The 19,668-nt window shown below is 47.2% G+C and overlaps 1 protein-coding gene across 5 annotated transcripts in view; it reads left to right on the top strand.

Annotated features, from left to right (window-relative positions):
- Positions 1 to 19,668, top strand: part of RABGAP1L (RAB GTPase activating protein 1 like) — a 570,182-nt gene that overhangs the window by 180,497 nt on the left and 370,017 nt on the right. The window lies entirely within an intron of this gene.

Here is a 19,668-nt window from a genome sequence, read left to right as displayed (position 1 = left end):
GAATGAAATTAATGAAAATAATGAACGAGTTATGACAAAAGATCATACTTAAAATCAGTGATGTGTATTTGTTAAAACACTTCACCTAAAATACACTTGATAGTTTTATTCAGCTTTAAAGACTTTAACGCTTAGAGCTTGATCATGTGACTTGTTCTTGCCCTCAACTTCCGTTGACTTCACTGAGAATTAAGGGTGCTTGGTACCTTGGAGAAAAGATGCAGTATATTGCAAGATCAGGTAGTTCACTCTTGTGGAGTTTCTAATATGATTACCTTTTTTGCTTAGTAATTGTAACTGTTTATATGCTGCTGCCTTTTGTTTTGTCTGCTTGCATATAGACAATGGCAGAAAAATTCTGACAAATCAACAGCAAACCCAGGTGATAAAATTTGATGAAGCATTAGTCTCTTGTCTTTCCTTCAACTAAGGTGACCAGATGTCCCGGTTTTATAAGGACAGTCCTGGTATTTGAGGCTTTGTTTTATATAGACACCTTCTCCCACCCCGTCCCAATTTTTCACAATTGCTATCTGGTTGTGCTACCTCCATCCCAAACATTACTGTTGGTTTGAATATCCAGATCTCATGTATTGGACAGACTTACCTGTGAGGCATATTTTGTGTAAAAACAATAGGAGAAACTTGTAACTACAAATAACAGGCCAGGTTCAGTGATTTGCACCAGCTGAGAATCTGGCCCATAATTCTTGATTTATCTGTGAGCAGGGAAATGCTTAGAAAACTGTCAGATTTTAGGGTCTTAATGCATAGCTTTCCCCCTTAAGTATTTAAAGTTTTATTATAATACTACATAATAAACTGAAATACTGAAGTAAATAGTTGTCATTTGTGTCTGAATTATTCCTTCTTCCCCTGGGTTTGTGCACATTACTTTGAAGATAGTTTGTCTTTCTGAAAGTATATCTAACATTGTTCTTTCAGGTCATTTATTGGTAGGGCATCTTCAGTTTTTCCATGTTAGGAAAGTCCTAATAAAACCACAAAACAAACAAACAACTCTTTGCTTTGCTCGTTGTAGCACAGTAGAGAATGAAGGGTAGATTGAATTTTCATTGTTTCTAGCCCAAAGTATGAGAATAATGCTGACCAGCGTGACAGGGTCAGGCCAGATGTCTAAAGGAGAGTGTAGGCAGATATATTAGTCCCAGATTAAGTAGATCTCTTTTCCCTGGGTAAGGTAACAGGGGCAATTCCAGAACAAGCAGGCAGTCTAATTAGGACCCCTGGAGCCAATTAAGAAGAAACTGCTAGAATCAATTAGTACAGGCTGACTAATCAGAGCACCTCAGTTAAAAAGGACCTCACTTCAGTTTGTAGTGTGCATACAAGGAGCTGGGAGCAAGATGCACTAGGAGCTGAGAGTGAGAAGACATATTGCTGGAAGGCTGAGGAGTACAAGGATTATCAGACACCAGGAGAGAGGTCCTGTGGTGAGGATAAAGAAGGTGTTGGGAGGAGGTCATGAGAAAGTAGCCCAGGGAGTTGTAGCTGTCATGCAGCTGTACCAGGAGGCACTCAAGACAGCTGCAGTCCCCTGGGCTGGAACCCGGAGTAGAGGGTGGGTCTGGCTTCCTCCCAAACCTTCCAACTCCTGATCAGACACAGGAGGAATTGACCTGGAATGTGGCTTCTACCAGAGGGGAAGGTCTCTGGGCTGTTTTCTGACTCACATGGTGAATCTCTGAGGCGAGCAAATCTGCCAATAAGCGCAGGACCCACCAAGGTAGAGGAGGAACTTTGTCACACCAGTTAGGCAGTGGGAAACTCGTGGCATGATCATTCATATTCTTGCATGATGTGTGTGCAGGGTGTGTACAAGAAGTTATGAATCCACACTAGAATTATATTCTTAAAATGTGTTTGGCAAGCAATGCCTAAGCATTATCTACCTTAGCCAAAGGAATGTGTATTTTATTCTTTGACCAGCCTGGTCATGAGGAAAAGACAATGAAGGACCATTTTTACATATTAGGTAAAGAGAGGTGTCAAGCCAGCAAGTGGTGTGTCTTGAGGAGAGAAAAGCCTGGCCTGAGTTTTACTTTTCAAAGAATATGTTGCAAAGATTTACTGCTCTGTAAAGATAGGGGGACTGAACCTCAGGTGATAAACAATTGAATCAACCAACTGTATAAATATTACTGTTTTATAAAGTGTGTGGAGTGAGGTCTTTTCTGAAAGCTAATGGCACACTGGTGATTAATATCACTTGGTAATCTGTATTTTAACACTATGTACAGAAATATGGATGCTTAACGATATTATACTTTAAAGTATGTGGCCAGACAGGGAGAAACAGGTTCCCTCCCAGACAGGAGAGAGGGCAGCTATCAACTATCTCTGGTAATATTAATCAAGGTGTGGCCAAAAACAATGCTTTCTGTCAGGAATGCCCATCTGTTTCTTCCATTAGCAGCTGTGTAAGGGATGTAGGAATTGCAATTCTGGATCAGACTTATGGCTATCCAGTGCGTTATCCTGTATGAGTGAGAAGTACCAGACCTTCATAGGAAAATTTCTCCATAGTGAAAAATTGTGAGGTAGATGTAGTTGCCAATAATTGAAGCATTTTTCCAGAGATCTAGGGATCTGGGATCAAAAACACCTAGCTCTGGAGAGTTGTGTGTATATTTTGGTGAGCTTTAATTTTATTTAGATTTTAAAAGTTTGGGGATTAAATAACATACCAATGTTTAGATGCTTATTCACATCAGTGGGGACCCAAACTAGACTCCATATGTCTCTATCCCCACATAAGCCCCTTCTTGCAACAGGGAGCCTCTATCTGCAGTTGTCTTGGGGATACATGGACATGAGCAGGGATAGCTGCATACCTCTAATATTCCTAATGGAGAACTGCTTTCTCTGCCCTCCCATTTCTGGTGTTTTCTTCTCTCTTCCCACCACCCTGGGAAATAGAGGACCAAAGGGCTTCTCCCTTCATTCAATCTCATTTTAGAGACCCTCAGGGGATCTCCCCATTTACAGTCTTTTGGTAGTGGAATGGTATTTGAAGCTTCCTACAAGTCTTCTATCAGCCTTTTCCCCCGTTTCTTTCTCCTTCCGCCCTAAAGTGGGAGTCTGAATGGGAGAGAACAGACTACACATGCAAGGACTGTGTTGTCTCACCATCATTAAGGGACCAGGCTAGCTGGTTGGGAGTGGTCCCTTTCTGACTTCTACTAGCCTCTGCTGCAGGGCCAGCGCAACCCATTAGGTGACCTAGGCGGTCGCCTGGGGCACTAACATTTGGGGGGCAGTGACCGTGGTGGTTGGATCTTTGGCCATCCTGGTCATCAGTGGTATTTCAAGGGTGGGACCTTCCACTGCCTCTGTCGGGGGTGCCATTTAGGGTTCAGGACCTTCCACCACCTAGGGCGCCAAAAAAGCTGGCAGCGCTCCAGGTCTGCTGCTTAGCATCTACCTCTTGCAGGCTTCGGGAGAGGGTATAGCTCCCCGCTGTGGCTGCTGACTAGACACCTGATTTCTTTTAGAAAATGAAGCCAGTGTGTGGCCTGGGATTTTGGCTTGGATTGAAAGTGCCCAGGAAAAGCTTTAAACAGAGCTGTTAAAGTTTTGTGCAGCTCCATGTGTGACAGGAAAATTATTTACTGAAAACAATTGCAAATAGCGCAAACCTCAACTTGAAACAATGGTGTGGCTCTATGCTGGGGAAGGGTGTTTGCTTTGTTTATCCAATATGCATCAGCTCTGACATAGGGGCAGAGGAAGTTTTCTCTTGAGGTAACGAGTAGTTCAGCCTCCATGATGCATTCAGTTTTTGGGGCTCTTTGCTGAGTCTGCCAATTAATGCAAACTATGGTGATGAATTTGTGGTGTCAGAGCTGGAACTGAGACCCACTGAACTCATTTCCTATTGAGGCCAGAAAACATCCTTTAAATGGGAACAGCTTTTAATCTTTGCTGATCTAGGCTGGGTTCAGGCTAGTGACCTTTAGGTAGAAGGTCCTGTAGTTTTTAAATATTTCCCTGAAGCATCCAGTCCCACAATAAATGCTAGACAAACTTTCTGGGGAAATATGTGTAATAAATCAAGTTCTGACATTTTGGGAGCTGACACTTTGCCTCTGCTCTCTGTCTGAATATAGAGGCAGAACTTCCCCAATGCTTCTATGTCCTCTTCAAACATATTCTACAATTAAAGCTGTTCTTAAAGGAACAGCTCCCATTGACTAAAATACAAACAATAATAATAGAGCAATAAAACAAATATTAACAATCATCCAAATTCATTCTGAGTATAATATTTTGCAATATAAAATCGTGTCAACAACTACAGTTATTCCAGGATACTCACAAATATAAGTAGTTCCATATATTTAGCTCTTTCATTTGTAATTCAAGACAGCACTGTATTGTTGGTTATTAGGATACAATTCCTGACTCTGGGAGCATTGTGTGGCCTACAAGCTAGAGACAGCATATCCAAGTACATAAATTGGCACACTTCTTCTGAAGGTTAGTGAATGAGATTTCGGTCTGTCATATCAGAGACCTGGAAACTATTCCTAACTCTAGGTGAATGATGATTGCCTCTCCCCTAAAGTAATGTGATGAAGTAGGGAGGGATAGCTCAGTGGTTTGAGCGTTATGTTGCTAAACCCAGGGTTGTGAGTTCAATCCCTGATGGGGGCATTTAGGGGTCTGGGGCAAAAACCTGTCTGGGGATTGGTCTTGCTTTGAGTAGGGGGTTGGACTAGATGACGTCCTGAGGTTCCTTCCAGTCCTGATATTCTGATTCTAAGTCTAGGCTATTAAGGGCTAGGAAACATGCAGATGTATTAACAGTAGTCATTGGAATAGATTAGAATTTATGATCTCTTGGTTGCAGTTTTATACACATTCCCCTAGGCATCAGGGCATTTTGTAGTGGAGGGTCAGGGTCCCTGACTCTCCTTCCTCTTCCCTTACACATTTTTGAATGATAGTTCTGTCAAATGCTTAAAAAAACAGGGTAGTCCAGGCGAAACTGGGGCAATTAGCAAGAAGGATAATATAATACATATGGTTTCTTCCTTACCCTAGATATTTAGTGGTATGTTTTATGTCCTGAGCACGAACACATAGCTGTTCATACAGCAATCCGAGTGAAAATCTTGTTAAAAGTAGAGGTTTTGTACACCATATTGTATGCGCTAATGTTTCTGAAGGCAAGAATAATTGTTCTTAAGTACTTCCTCGTTGTGGACTGTTGTATGTAATTTTGTGTTCAGTTTGTACATAAGCATCTAGCTGCCACAGCCAAAGGAACTCTATAAAATGTAAAGAATTATTGCATATGTGGACTGACATCACTGTAATTTCTGAGAAAATAAAATAAAAAAAATGAACCTCCTGTGAACATTACAATCTCATTTTAAATTGATTGCATGCTGACTCCTTCCTAACTATCCACCATCTTCAAACAAAGGATTGCATAATTGCCATTCAGGACACTGCAGTACTAAAGGATGAGATTTGTCTGAAGGTGAGAGAGAGAGCTGGCATTAACCTTTCGATATTAGTGTGTGTGGAACAACTACTAGGGGGAATTGTGCCTGTAGGGGAAGTAGAGACAGTGCCCCATATCGTGTATTTTGGTAGTTTTCCATTCTGGAAATCTAATATCTGGCATCACTGAAATTCAGAGAATTATGATTTAACATTTACTTCTGGCTTTAGGGCTAATTCACTTCTGCTCTTAACACACTGATTGTAAAGGAAATGTAAACGTTATTCACTAGGGCAAATTTCAGCCAGCCTGAACTTGGCTTCTAAAACTGCAAGCATATTGGGAATGTAGATCAGGTGGTTGAATGCTGAATTACCATATTTGCATGTGTCAGTGCAGATTTGCATGCCCAAATACAGCGATTGCATGCAAAATTATTGTGTTGAAAAATTGGGTTCTTTTACTTTTTGAACACTTACCTGACAGTATCCTGTACTGTATAAAAGTCAGCTTTTAAAATAGATAGTGTTTTTTTGTTACATACAAGTTAAGATCCATTTGTATTACAGATGCTGTATGTTATACACAAGGTCAAATCAGTTTGTATCTAATAGTAAAATGGTTCCTTTAAAAAAATCTGTACTATTTATTTCTAGTTTCTGTATAATGATATCTATCACTGTGGCACTTAAGCGTAAAGAGATTTAAACACTAAAACAAGAAGACTACAAAACTGTTTATCAAAAAATCGAGTGAAATAAATGCATGAACCTGTGTACTTTGCATTTAGTTTCTTTTCTCAAAGAATTTTGATGCTGTACAAAAAAGTGTTGATACCTCTGTGACCAGATGAACAAATGCCCATTGATGACTAAATAGTACAAATCCACGCATGAGGTCTTTCCATTCATGTCCACAAAGAAATATAAAATTTTATTTTTCTCTTGAAATGCACACACTCTTTGTCTATCTTTCTTTTCTTGGATAAAGGCATGATGGCCTTTTGTCGCAAGTTGAATAAAGAAATGAAGCAAGGGATGTGTAGCTCGCCCTTTACTTTTTTCTTTTAAATTTTTATTTAAAGCAGAATCTGCTGGCTGCAATAAGTATTCACCCTCTGACTTATTTGAAGTTTCCTTTTTCTTGCCAAATTGAGGTATTTGCCTTCCATCCAGTGGATATCACATTCCACGGATGTAATCCAGACCAGTGAGGGATATTACCTTCTGTCCTTCAACGTTAGGAGCTTCACAATGCCTTGGTGCTGTAGCTCCCAAATTGGGCTGTTCACTAATAGTCAAACAGCATGCAGGTCACACCCTGAATATCTGTGTATAGTTGCAGCCTGCCAGCAAAACTCCATGCCCACTCTGGTTTCCACTAGGCTGGGTTACCACTTGCAGGGTGACCCCAACACACTCCCAATCCCAAATTTTCCCAACTGTTTCCCAATAGTATAATGCACTATTCCGCCCTCTCCTGGAGAGTTCAGATATTAAAGATCCATTGTCCTTATAAAGGGTCAATGTTCAACACTTTGCTTTTTAACTGGAGTTAACCACACCATTCAGTTTAAACACAGCACTGGGTAAGTTTTGATTAAAGAATAAAACAAGTTTATTTAACTACAAAGAGGAAATTTCAAGTGAGTGCAAATACAAGGTATTAGGTCAGAAATGGTTACAAGAGAAATAAAGATAAAATGCTTTCTAGTAGCTAAAACTTAACTAGATTTGGTTCAAGGTAAAATCCTTACCACATGTTCCTAGCAACAGGGCTGACCAAATTCTCAGATCTGCCTCCCTCCACTCGCTTCTCCCTTCCCCACCCCCTCCCGAGTCCAAGGGCTAGTTCCTTTATTGTCTAAGGTGAAAAAGAGTGATAGGGAGAGAGAGAAAGGAAGACTCCTGAGGTATTTTTGCCCCTCACATTTATAGTCCAGTCACCCTTTAAAATGCATTTTCCCTAGGGCTATCCCTAGATAAAATTTCTTCTAGCTGAGAGGATGGAGCAAGGAGTTTTGTGGAGAAAGAGGTTCCATGTTGTTGTTTGCTATACTAACTGTTCCTGCCCCCCTTTGTTGCCAAAGAATGGCCACTTGACAGGTGATTGCCAGTCAACTTGGACACCTGGCTGGAGGTGTTAGCATGTCCTCTGAGAAACAGGTTTCTTCTCTGAGTGCTTGTTCACGTCCATTCCACATTAGATGTGCCCGTGTTGCGTGCACAAGCATTGGAAACTTTTACCCTTAGCGGCTCCCGTTGGGCTGGTGGGGCGCCTGCCAGAGTGGCGCCTCTGTGCCGTGCATATATACCCCGCTGGCCCAACCCCCTCCAGTTCCTTCTTACCATCCGTGATGGCGTTGCAATAAACTCTTGCTCTCGTAAGAGAAGCAATTCCCTTAGCCTTAGTGTTACACAGCTGTTATCAGTTAGTTAGCGTTTCATTGTTGTTGAATACTTAATAGATTAGGTCAGGGGTCTCAAACACGTGGGCCGCGTGCGGCCTGCAAGGTTATTTTCTGTGGCCTGCGAGGTCCTCATGGCCCCCCTGGCCTCTCGCAGTGTTCACCTAGAGTGGTTCTGGCCCGGCGCGCACCAGGGGCAAGGCAGGCTGCCCTGAGCCGCTGCCATACCCCAGACCCTTCCTGCACCACCTGGGGGCAGGGGGGAGGTGGAGTTGGAGTGGGGATTTTGGGGAAGGGGTTGGAATGGGGGCAGGAAAGGGGGTGGGAAGAGGTGGGGCAGGGATGGGGCCTCATGGAAGGTGGGGAATAGGGGTGGGGCCGAGGGCGGCGAGGGGGAGGTGTCAGTAATACGGCCCTCGGGCCAATGTACTAATCCTCATGTGGCCCTCATGGTCATTTGAGTTTGAGACCCCTGGATTAGGTGCTTGAAGGACTCAGGCACCCGCCATGGGGCATGCCGCAGGCCCACAGATTTAAGGCTTGCGCTACGTGCTGCAAGCCTGTGCCCGTTAGTGACCCCCACGACTCCTCTCTACGTTGCCTAGGGGAAGTTCACCAAACAGAGAGGTGCAAGATTTGCAAGGCCTTTAAGCCGAGAACAAAGAGAGAGAGAGAGACTTTCGTTTAAGGCAGTTGTTGATGGAGGCCACGCTGCAGCCACCAGGCCCGGAAGGCCTGACGCCGGCCCCAGCCTCCTCAGTGCGGAGCACTCCAGAGTCATCAAGACACCCAGTACTGGCCAAGCATCCTAAGCTGTCGGCCTCGGAACGCCAAAATAGGCCCCAGCACCACTTATCCTCCTCAGTGCGGCCTGAGGCAAAACCAAAGGAGGGGCGCAGACGCTCCTCACAAGGGAAACAGGCACCATCTCAGGTCCTGAGCACCGGGAAGAGTGGAAAGGATGCTGCACCCACTCCGGCACTGGTGGCACCGGCTCCGCAAGTCCCACCAAGTCCAGCTTTAAGTGAGCTCAGTGCTTACGTAGAGCTCGAGGGCGTGATGGATCAGCCCTCTACTCTTGACACCTTTGAGGCTGCAGAAGACCTCATCGGGTTATTGGCGGTGAGCCCCCTCCCAGCCAGGGAGAAGCCTCCGGCACCTGGACCCAGGGTGCCATCAAGGGGAAAGTTGGCAATGGTGCACTGTTCAAGGTCATCGCCCTGGCACTGCTCCCATGTTAGTCCCGGTCAAGCTCTGAGTCCATGGTCTCCCAGCTACTCTTGACGGAAGTCTCGGTATTGGAGACGAGTCAACGCACGGGGTCAGTGCAGGACACATGGCTCTCCCTGGTCCCCCCCCCTCCCCCAAGACTGGCACCGGCAGCAGTTGAGCCTGGAGTTGCCGAAGGCTGCCAGAAGGCATCGGTCCTGGTCCCGGTCTCGGGAACACTGGCACCGGTCCCAGTCCTAGTCAAGAGAGCAGTGGTACCGGTCTCGGTCTCGATCAGCTAGAAGCTGGTCATCAGCCTCCCACCAGCACAGATCGATGGCACTGCCGTAGCCCTCGCGCTTGGTATCACTGGAGTCCGGTGCCGACTCAGGCTGATACAGCTACCCGCAATGGGCCCCAGACAGTAGGAAACAACAAGCTGGCTGGCTACCACAATGGGAACTGCCAGGACACTGGCCTTTCTGGACCCCTTGGGCCTACCACCAGCGTCAAGATGCTTTCTCTAGGGCCAGCTATTTGGCACAGCGGTCTCGGTCCCCGCGCTGATGTTCTCCTGTAAGGGAAGCTACGGTGTCCAAGCTGAAGCCTCACCACGCGAGAGCCCAGCACTGTACTCGGTGCCGTCCCAGGACCACCAGCCCCAGCTCAAGCCAGAAGCCCCTCCCCTAGTGGGAGGGAGACCAGCAAGAGGAAGCTGAGCAGCTGCTAACTTCCTTGTCATCCCCAGATGGAGCAGTAGCCAGCACTGCGATGTCAGAATCTCCACCATTAGATCACAAGGCCCACCAAGAACTGCTTCGTAAAGTGGCCCATAATTTGGGGTTGCAAGCTGAGGAGACAGTTGAGTGGGAAGACCCCGTGGTGGACATTCTGAGCCTAGAAGGTCCTTCCAGAATAGCGCTTCCACTCATTAAGACCGTTCAGTCTAATTATAGGACTATATGGCAGACCCCGGCATCCAGCGCACCAATGGCCAAAGGTGTGGAGTGCAAGTATTTTGCCCCATCAAAAGGTTACGACTTCTTGTTCTGTCACCCAAGCCCATGTTCACTGGTAGTCTTGGTGGTGAACGAGAGAGAACGCCATGGGCAACAAGCCCCCGTCCCCAAGGCCAAGGAAGCAAAATGCCTAGACCTATTTGGGAGGAAAGTATATTCATCAGGGGGCCTACAGTTGAGGATGGCTAACCAACAGGCAATCCTCAACAGGCATAACTTCAGCTCCTGGGCGGCAGTGGGGAAGTTTAAGGACAACCTCCTGCAGGGCCCCCAACAGGCGTTCGTGGCTCTGGTGGAGTACAGCAAGGCCGTAGTGAAAACCTTCCTCCAAGCATCCCTGGACGCGACAGCCAGGACAATAGCATCAAGTGTGGTCATGTGGTGCTCAGCATGGCTTCAGGAGTCAGGTTTGCCATCTGAGGTCCAGAATGTGATCCAGGACCTCCCATTCGAAGGATCCGGACTATTCTCGGACCACACTGATTTGAACTTACATAGCCTTAAGGACTCTAGGGCCACACTCAAGTTACTGGGTATGCATACCCCAGCAACTCGGAGGAAGTCCTTTAAGCCACAACCTCCTCCCTAGCACCAGTACCAGCCTCGTCCTCAGCAGGAGCCTTACCGCAGGTGAGGCGGAGACAATAGGAGGCGGCGCAATAATGACAATTCCAAGAGGCTGGGCCAAAACCAAGGCCAACATAAGCCTCAGTCATGCTCTAAGCCAGCCTTTTGAAGGTACGCTCAAGGTACGCTCAAGGCTCCAGATAATCAACTGGAACCATTGTCATGTTTACTCAATAGCCTGTCCCGCTTCTCCCATGCATGGTCCAGCATTACATCGGACTGTTGGGTGTTACGCACGGTACGAAGTGAGTACATGCTACAGTTTTCCTCCTGGCCCACCCCACACCCCCCTTCCCCACCCCTCTTCAGGGACCCTTCTCACAATCATCTCCTGGAAAGGGCGGATCACTCACTCCTAGAGGCAGAGGCGGTTCAGACAGTGCCCTTAGACCTAAGGGGGAAAGGGTTCTACTCCCACTATTTCCTCATCCCCGAGGCCAAGGTGGGCCTTCGTCCCATCCTAGACCTATGCGGGCTCAACAAGTTCCTGATCAAGGCCCGGTTCTGCATGGTCTCTCTGGGCACTATTATTCCGTCTCTAGATCCGGGAGACTCGTTTGCCGCCCTCGACCTGAAGGACGCATACTTTCATATTGCCATCCACCCCGCTCATCGCTGATTTCTGTGCTTCACCGTGAACCAGGAACATTATCAGTTTGCGGTTTTACCGTTTGGCCTTGCTGTGGCCCCATGAGTATTCACAAAATGCATGGCGGTGGTGGCAGCATGCTTGTGGAGACAGAGGATTCGAGTTTACCCCTACTTCGACAACAGGCTCCTGGTGGAGCGGTCCAAAGAAGAGGTTCGGATTCATGTACAGATGACATTGTCTATTCCGAAAACTGGGGCTCCTGGTCAATGTTCCCAAGTCCGCTCTTGTCCTAACACAGAGAGTGGAGTTCATAGGGCCGGTCCTAGACGTGATATGGGCAAGGGTGAGCCTCCCAGAATCATGATTCCTGGCCATCCAGCAGGCGGTGAGCTCCCTGTGGCAGTTTCTCAGTACGACGACCAGATGTTGCCTGCGACTGCTAGGCCACGTGGCAGCTTGCACGCATGTGGTCAAGCATGCCAGACTGAGATTAAGAAATCTGCAGGCTTGGCTCGCCCGTGTATACTGCCCTGGCAGGGACCCCATAGACTTGATAATGACAGTCCTGGGAGACGTACTGGACTCATTGAGTTGGTGGCAGTCCCAAACCATAGTTTGCGAGGGCATCCCCTTTGCCGCACAACAGCCAGACTTGACACTGGTAACAGATGCATCAGACTTGGATGGGGAGCTCACCTGGGGAACCTCAGAACTCAGGGCTTGTGGTGGAGGATGGAACAATCGCTCCATATCAATGTGAAGGAGCTCAGGGCAGTTCATTTAGCTTGCCAGACCTTTCACACCACTCTGAGTGGTCACAGCGTGACAGTTCTGATGGACAACACAACCACCATGTTTTATATAAACAAGCAGGGCGGAGCCTGTTCCTCTCCACTTTGCCTGGAAGCTCTCCTTCTTTGGGACTTCTGCATAGCCCCTGCCATTCACCTCAAGGCGATATATCTCCCGAGGGAGCAAAACGAGGTGGCGGACTACCTCAGCAGGTCCTACTGCATGCATGAGTGGATGCTCAGAATGGACGTCATGCTTTCGCTCTTCCGAAGGTGGGGGTTTCCCCGGGTGGACCTGTTTGTGACCAAGGGCAACACCTAGTATCCACATTTCTGCTCATTCCATGGTCGCAGCCCGGGCTCTATAGCTGACGCATTTGTGATCTGGTGGGGAAGGGAACTAATATATGCTTTTCCCCCCGTCCTCCTAGTACACAGGGTACTGCTCAAGGTTCGCAGGGACAGGGCGTCAATCATTCTCATTACCCCAGCATGGGCCCGCCAGCATTGGTACTCTCTGTTGCTGGACCTGTCGGTGGTGGGCCCGATAAGTCTGTCCCTTCACCAGTACCTCATTACGCAGGATGGAGGGCGGCTTCTCTACCCCGGCCTGCAATCACTGCATCTGACGACAGGGAAGCTACCTGGTTAAATGCTTCGGAGAGCCAGTGCTCTCTTCCCGTGCAGCAGGTTCTACTTGGTAGGAGGAAGCCCTCTACCAGGGCAACTTACTTGGCCAAGTGGAAGAGGTTCTCATGCTGGTATGGGTCACAACAGGTTCAACGGCTCCAGGCCCTGGTGCCAATTACTCTAGAGTACCTTTTGCACCTCAAGCAACTAGGGCTGGCCCCGACCTTGATTAAGGTGCACCTGGCGGCTATTTCCGCCTTTCACCCAGGGTCTTTAGGTAGCTCCGTTTTCTCCCACCCACCGGTGGGACGATTCCTCAAAGGTCTGGAAAGGGTGTTCCCTTACTCTGGCCCCCCAGTCCCTCCATGGCATCTGAACTTAATCTTTTCTAAGCTCATGGGACCCCCGTTTGAGTCCATGGCTACCTGCTCCCTTCTCCACCTTTCCTGGAAGGTAGCATTCCTGGTGGTGCTCACCCCGGCCAGAAGGGTATCGGAGCTGCGGGCTCTCACCTCGGAGCCACCATACACTGTGTTTCACAAAGACAAGGTGCAGCTCTGCCTGCACCCTAAGTTCCTCTCCACGGTGGTCTCACAATTCCATCTGGGCCACCACATTTGCCTGACGATGTTTTTTCCCAAACCTCATCTGGACCCGAGTCACTGCAGCCTGCACATCCTAGGTGTCTGCTGAGCATTGGCATTCTACTTGGAGCACACGAAACCCTTTCGTAAGTCACGCAGGTATTCGTGGCTGTGGCTGAGAGGATGAGGGGCAGTCTGGTGTCAACAAAGTGAATCTCATTGTGGATTGCGGACTGCATTTGAGCGTGTTATGACCTCACTGGTGTCCTAGCTCTGACGGTCACAGCCCACTCGATCAGAGAGCAGGCAGCGTCCATGGCCTTCCCGGTGCGGGTCCCTGTACAGGAGATCTGCAGGGTGGCAACCTGATCATCGGTGCACGCCTTTATGACCCACTACATAGTCAACTAGCAGGCACGGGAGGATGCGGCAGTTGGCGGGGCAGTCCTCCGATCGATTGTTTCGTGACTCCTACCCTCCTCCAAAGGTAAGCTTGTGATTCACCTAATGTGGAATGGACATGAACAAGCACTCAAAGAAGAAAGAACGGTTACTTATCTTTTGTAACTGTTCTTCGAGATGTGGTGTTCACGTCCATTCCACCACTCACCCTCCTACCCCTCTATCGGAGTTGCTGGCAAGAAGGAACTGGAGCGGGTTGGACCAGCAGGGGTATATATGCACGACGCAGTGGCCACAGGAGCCGCTAAGGGAAAAAGTTTCCGACACTCGTGCATGCAATGCGCACACACCTAATGTGGAATGGACGTGAACATCACATCTCAAAGAACAACAGTTACAGAAGGTAAGTAACGGTTCTTTACTCCCTCCCTAAACTTGTTTGGAAAACACATTTCGGCTATAATTTCAGCTTATGTTCCTACTTTACATATAATGTTGCTACACCCATTTTGCCATGATATTATTGACCAGTGAGTTTAGTTTTAAAATGTTACCTTGCAAGGCATATTTTGTACAAAGATTATTATAACAGAGTGTAGGGTGTGAATACAGGGTGTATTTGGTCGCAGCTCTTCAGTGCCATTTTCCCTCATCTGGATGTATACCAGCTTTCACGAGACTTATGCCTCTCTAGTTCCTCTTAAATGCAACCAAGTGATTCTACACCTGTATGTGAGGTGAGGTTTTGCTGGATTGCTGCACTGGACTGCAGGGATGTGATTTATAGAGTGCACCAATGTGTTGCACTCTAACTCTCCTATGTGAACCCTTCCTCTATGCACTAACTGTTCCTGTTCCTTGGAACAGTACTACATCAGTGCACAGTAACAGAGTCTACACAGGGGAGCTAGAGTGCAACACACTGGTGCACTCTACAAATCACACCCCTGCAGATCTACAGATCACCACCTATAGTGCAGACGTGAAGATTCATGGGAAACCCCTGGACTGGATGAAACTGTTCCATGGGCCAGATCTGGCCTGTGAGCCATACGTTAGACACCACTAAACTCGATTGTTTTCCCAAATGAAAACACAGAGCTACGGCAAACATACTCTTAATAGTCAGAATACAATAATTTTTGTAAAAATAAAACTGATTAGGCTCTATATGCTGAAAGCTTAGCTGTACACAGCTGCTGTTCAAATACTGATCTAATTTTTCAGAATATTCCCTATTTTTTGGAGGTGGCAAAAAGGTGGAAAAAAACTTCTTGTGATTAATAAAAGAAACCAGAATGTCAATATATGTTCCATGGGATATCTTCAAGTCAGATTTAATTTTTAAAAAAAGGTAGGGTGGAAGCTTATACTATATTACACTAAACTGAGAGGAATGGGAGGTACGCTGAAGGGTAGGGATAGGATAGACAGGGACCTAGGCAAATTAGAGGATTGGGCCAAAAGAAACCTGATGAGGTTCAACAAGGGCAAGTGCAGAGTCCTGCACTTAGAACGGCAAGGAAAGTAATCCCGTGCCGTGTTTACAGCACTAGGAAACTGATGCTAGAGCAGTTCTGGCAGAAAAGACCTAGGGTTGCAGTGGCGAAGAAGTGGATTGAGTCCACAGTTAGAGGCTAATGGCATTGTCAGCAGATCGAGCGACATGATCATGCCCGTCTATTCGGACATTGGTGACGCCTCAGCTGGGTATTGTGTCCAGTTTTGGCTCCACACTACAAGAAAGATGTGGAAAAATTTGGGAAAAAGGTCCAATGGAGGGCAACAAAATGATTGGGGATTGGCAGCACATGACTTCTGGGAGAGGCTGGGGGAAATGGAATTGTTTTAGTCTGCAGAAGAGACAGACACGATGCGTGGATTTGACTACTCTTTTCAAACTGACCTGAAAAAGGGTTCCAAAGAGATGGATCTAGACTGTTCTCAGTGTACCTTGATGACAGACAAGAAGTAATTGTTCAAGTGCAGTGGGGGAGGTTTAGGTTGGATATTAGGAAAAAAATTTTCACTAGGAGGGTGGTAAAGCACTGGAATGGGTTACCTAGGGAGGTGGTGGAATCTTCTTCCTTAGAGGTTTTTAAGGTCAGGCTTGAGAAAGCCCTGGCTGGGATGATTTAGTTGGGAATTTGTCCTGCTTTGCGCAGGGAGTTGGACTAGATGACCTCCTGAGGTCTCTTCCAACCCTGATATTTTATGATTCACTGTTACTGCAGAATAGTATTTTAAAATGGTCTACAATTCTCATTTTGAGCCCAAATTCCATAATAAAATCCTGTTTCCCTTGATACCTTCCAACTTAGTACAGTCACCCCTATTTTAAAGTCAAAGGAGCAATTCTTTTATCTATGGGTAACTAGCAGATGCTGCAACCAACCAAAAGTGGACATGATCACACATGCACTAAGCCATTTTTATACACAATATAATCATCTACCTAGATTTCCACTGGAATATTCAAGTGTTTCAGCTGCTGAGAATTTTTCCTGATCACAAGGATAAGCTCTAGCCAGTTAATGTTGAAGTTGATGACTGAAAGTCACTGGTATGGAGTTGTGCATCATGTTTTTCTAAATCATACAGATCAGTTTGATTCAAAAGTAGTGCTTTACTTGGTCTGATTCCTTTTTTGGTCTGATAATGTATTCACTTGGATCTTAAAATAAAATATTGACTTATCAAATTGAGTACCTTTACTACTGCTTATATTTTAAAAGAGAAGTATGTGTTGGGATGAGAGCTGTATGTCTTTGCAAAATCTTGTGTTATAAATGCAGATGCACAGTTAATTTTGTCCTCACTTGAAAGCTTCATAATCTTTCCTTCTCTCTTTCTATGACATGGTCTCTTCAGTTACTTCACTGGTCCTTTTGTGCTAAATATGAATACAGAAACAAATAAATGTATTTAGGAATGAAATGCACCTTGCAAGCAGCAGAAGAAACATGTTGTATCCATTGTAAAATTATTTGATCACTTATACTAGTAAGAAAGAAATGAGACTAGTGAATGCAGAATGCTAATCTTTTGCAGTGGATATAGAATAAATACAGATTATATGAGACTGGCATTTGGATTTCCCCTCTTTCTCTTATGCCCTGGAAGGCACCATCCTGGAGCCTGGCACATGCATACTGTAATTAAAATTCAGCATCAATTGCTATGAAGGAGCTCATTCCATGTAGAACCAATGTTAAATCAGAATGGCTTTGTCCCCTCTGTTGGCTAGACCACACATATATAGCCTTTGAGCTATGGAACCTGGTTCTTAGCTCAGGTAGTAAAGGCTCATGATTTTATATCCAGATATGTCAGATTTAATCCTTTCAGATGATGATTTATCCAGGGGAATTGTTCCACATAGGCGTTTCTGGAACACAGATATTGAGTAGACTGCTTAGCAGTCAGAGCATCTCAAATCCATATCTACATCTGATGACAAGAGCTATGTCTCCTTGTCATCCTATCTCCTCTCCCAGCCTCAGAGGTACCTCTTTATTTCAGGGTAGCCTGGGTTAGCCTGGCACTGGTGTGAGCAGCCACATTGCAAAGCTACAACTGAGTTACTGCGTCCTGACTGTTGCTGGACTCCGCCATGTGTGTTGCTAGGACTTCTGGAGGCATATCGCATGATTCTTTGTGCTGAAGTAAGCTGAGCCATTCCCTGTGAATTGTGGAAGACTTGTCTGTCCTTCTGGGCATACGGGGAGGAATTTTGGGAAGGCATTGGAGGACTGCCAGTGCTCGGAGTGTGTTTGCAGTGTGGATGCTGGTTAAGTGGGTTGGATGCCAGTCTGAGTGAAAGTGGAACCGAGTCTTTAACCCAGGAGTTCTCAGGCCACATATTTTGGTGGCCTCAGAGTGCAACCACCAACTTTGCTGGTGGCTGCTCTCACACTTTTCCCTAAAATATTTAATTAGCTTTAAGAAAAGTAAATAAATATACACATCCAAATCATTGTAATTTATTTATTGCTAGCTCATAAGACCATTGTGAAAAGTAGTATTAACATACAGATATCACTTTTCACAACAGACTTACTCAGCTCTGCCAAGCCTGGGGACAAATTTAAGCCCTGAATGACGGGCTAAGGGAGGTGGGGGGGTTAGAGCCTGAAGCCCCACTGCTCGAGCTTAGGGCTTGCCACTGTGTAGCTGGAGCCTGGGACTGGAGCCCAAACCCCTGCTGTCAGAGCCTGTCAGATCACCACCTCAGGACTGAAACCCAAAGTCTGAGCCCCACTGCCCTTCGGAAGGTGGGGAACTCAATGGCTGCCTGCTCCTCCAGCATTGTGTTCCAGGTGTCACCAGAGGGGGGCAGGACCCAACCCCTGCTGGCAGCCCCAGCAACCAACACCAAGGTGGTGCATCAAGGAGCAAAAGGGATGCGGAGGGGCTGCTAGTCCCCACATACACAGCCTGGGGGCTGTGGTTGCAAGAAAAGCCCCTGGTGATCGCATGCAGCCATGGTGGCTGCATTTGAGAAATACTGCTGTAATCTATATCCTCAGCAATGCCAGCTATCCCAGGTTGAAAGCACCACCAAACCTGAGTAAGAGGACTTTGTGTATTGATGGGAGTGGGTTTGGGGAAACCCTTGCCACAATACCCTAAGACATATGCTGTCTTCAGTTGTGGCCTTCAGTATTGTTATAGCTGGAGTAATAGCAACAGCTACAGCATACAGTTCAGATTGCCAAAGTATTTCCATTTATAAATTTTCAGTTAGTCATAACTTTACAGCATTTCATCCATGTAGCTGAAACTTTCTGTTCCTTGATTCTGCTTGAAGGTGGGTTTTCAGTTTAAGGAAAAATGGTTCTTCTTCGAGTGCTTGCTCATATCCATTCCAATAGGTGTACGTGCCGCGCGTGCACGTTCGTCGGAGAACTTTTACCCTAGCAACTCCAGTGGGCCGGCAGGTCGCCCCCTAGAGTGACGCCGCCATGGCGGGTGATATATACCCCTGCCGGCCCGCCCGCTCCTCAGTTCCTTCTTGCCGTGCCGTGTCGGTCGTTGGAATGTGGAGCACCGGCTAGCTGACCTCCACGTCCCTAGCTTCTCTTGTTCTCTACATTCTAGTAGTTAGTTAGTTATAGTGTACTTTATAATATACGTTGTCGGTATTATAGTTCTTTTAATATAATGTTAGTTAGTTAGCGGTCGGCGCCTCAGCCCCTCTCCCGCGCCCGGCCGGCTTGATGCACTGATTCGCCGGGATTCAAAGCCGGAGCTCAGGCTGTAAAAACGTGCCCACCAGTGATCCCCATGACGCCTGCTTAAAGTGCCTGGGGGATCACATCTGGAGAAGTGCCACATCTGCAAAGCCTTCCGGCCGGACTAAGAAGGAGCGACCAGCGCCTCCGGATGCTCTTAGGAAGCGGCACTTCACCTCGCGCCCTCGCACGGCGAGTGCGGCTCCACACGCGATCCCTCCGGCACCGTGAAATGCAGCGGCACCACCTTCTCGCCCGGCTCCTGGAAGAGGCCTCGTATCCTCACCCCGGCTAGCAGCCCCGGAAGGAGCACCGATGCCGACGCGGCCGCGCTGGCCGTGCCAGGGGCTTCGTTGACTCCGGGCCCCGCAAGTCCGTCAAGTCCGATCCTCTTAGCTCCGCCAAGATCTGGGTAGAGCTTCTCGTCACGCCCGAGACATTCTCTCGGCAAGGAACCTTATTGCCTTGACGGAACCTGGGCTGCCCCAACCCCATGGCACCGCTGCTGGTTTTATCCTCGCAAGAGCAGCACCGACCCCGATGCGGAGCGTCCCGGATTTCCGGTCCGGACGATCACGCTCTCCGGAGCAGCCGATCCCGGTCACGGCAACCGATCCGATCCGGAGGGAGGTCTGGTTCGAGCGGCGCTCGATCCGGCACCAGCTCTCCCCGTCGGAATAAGCACCGTCCGATCTCTCTC

The sequence above is a fragment of the Chelonoidis abingdonii genome, chromosome 7, assembly GCF_003597395.2.
Source record: "Chelonoidis abingdonii isolate Lonesome George chromosome 7, CheloAbing_2.0, whole genome shotgun sequence".
Taxonomy (NCBI): domain Eukaryota; kingdom Metazoa; phylum Chordata; order Testudines; family Testudinidae; genus Chelonoidis; species Chelonoidis abingdonii.
Note: the sequence above shows the minus strand (reverse complement) of the source record. Positions and strands in the feature narration are given on the sequence as shown.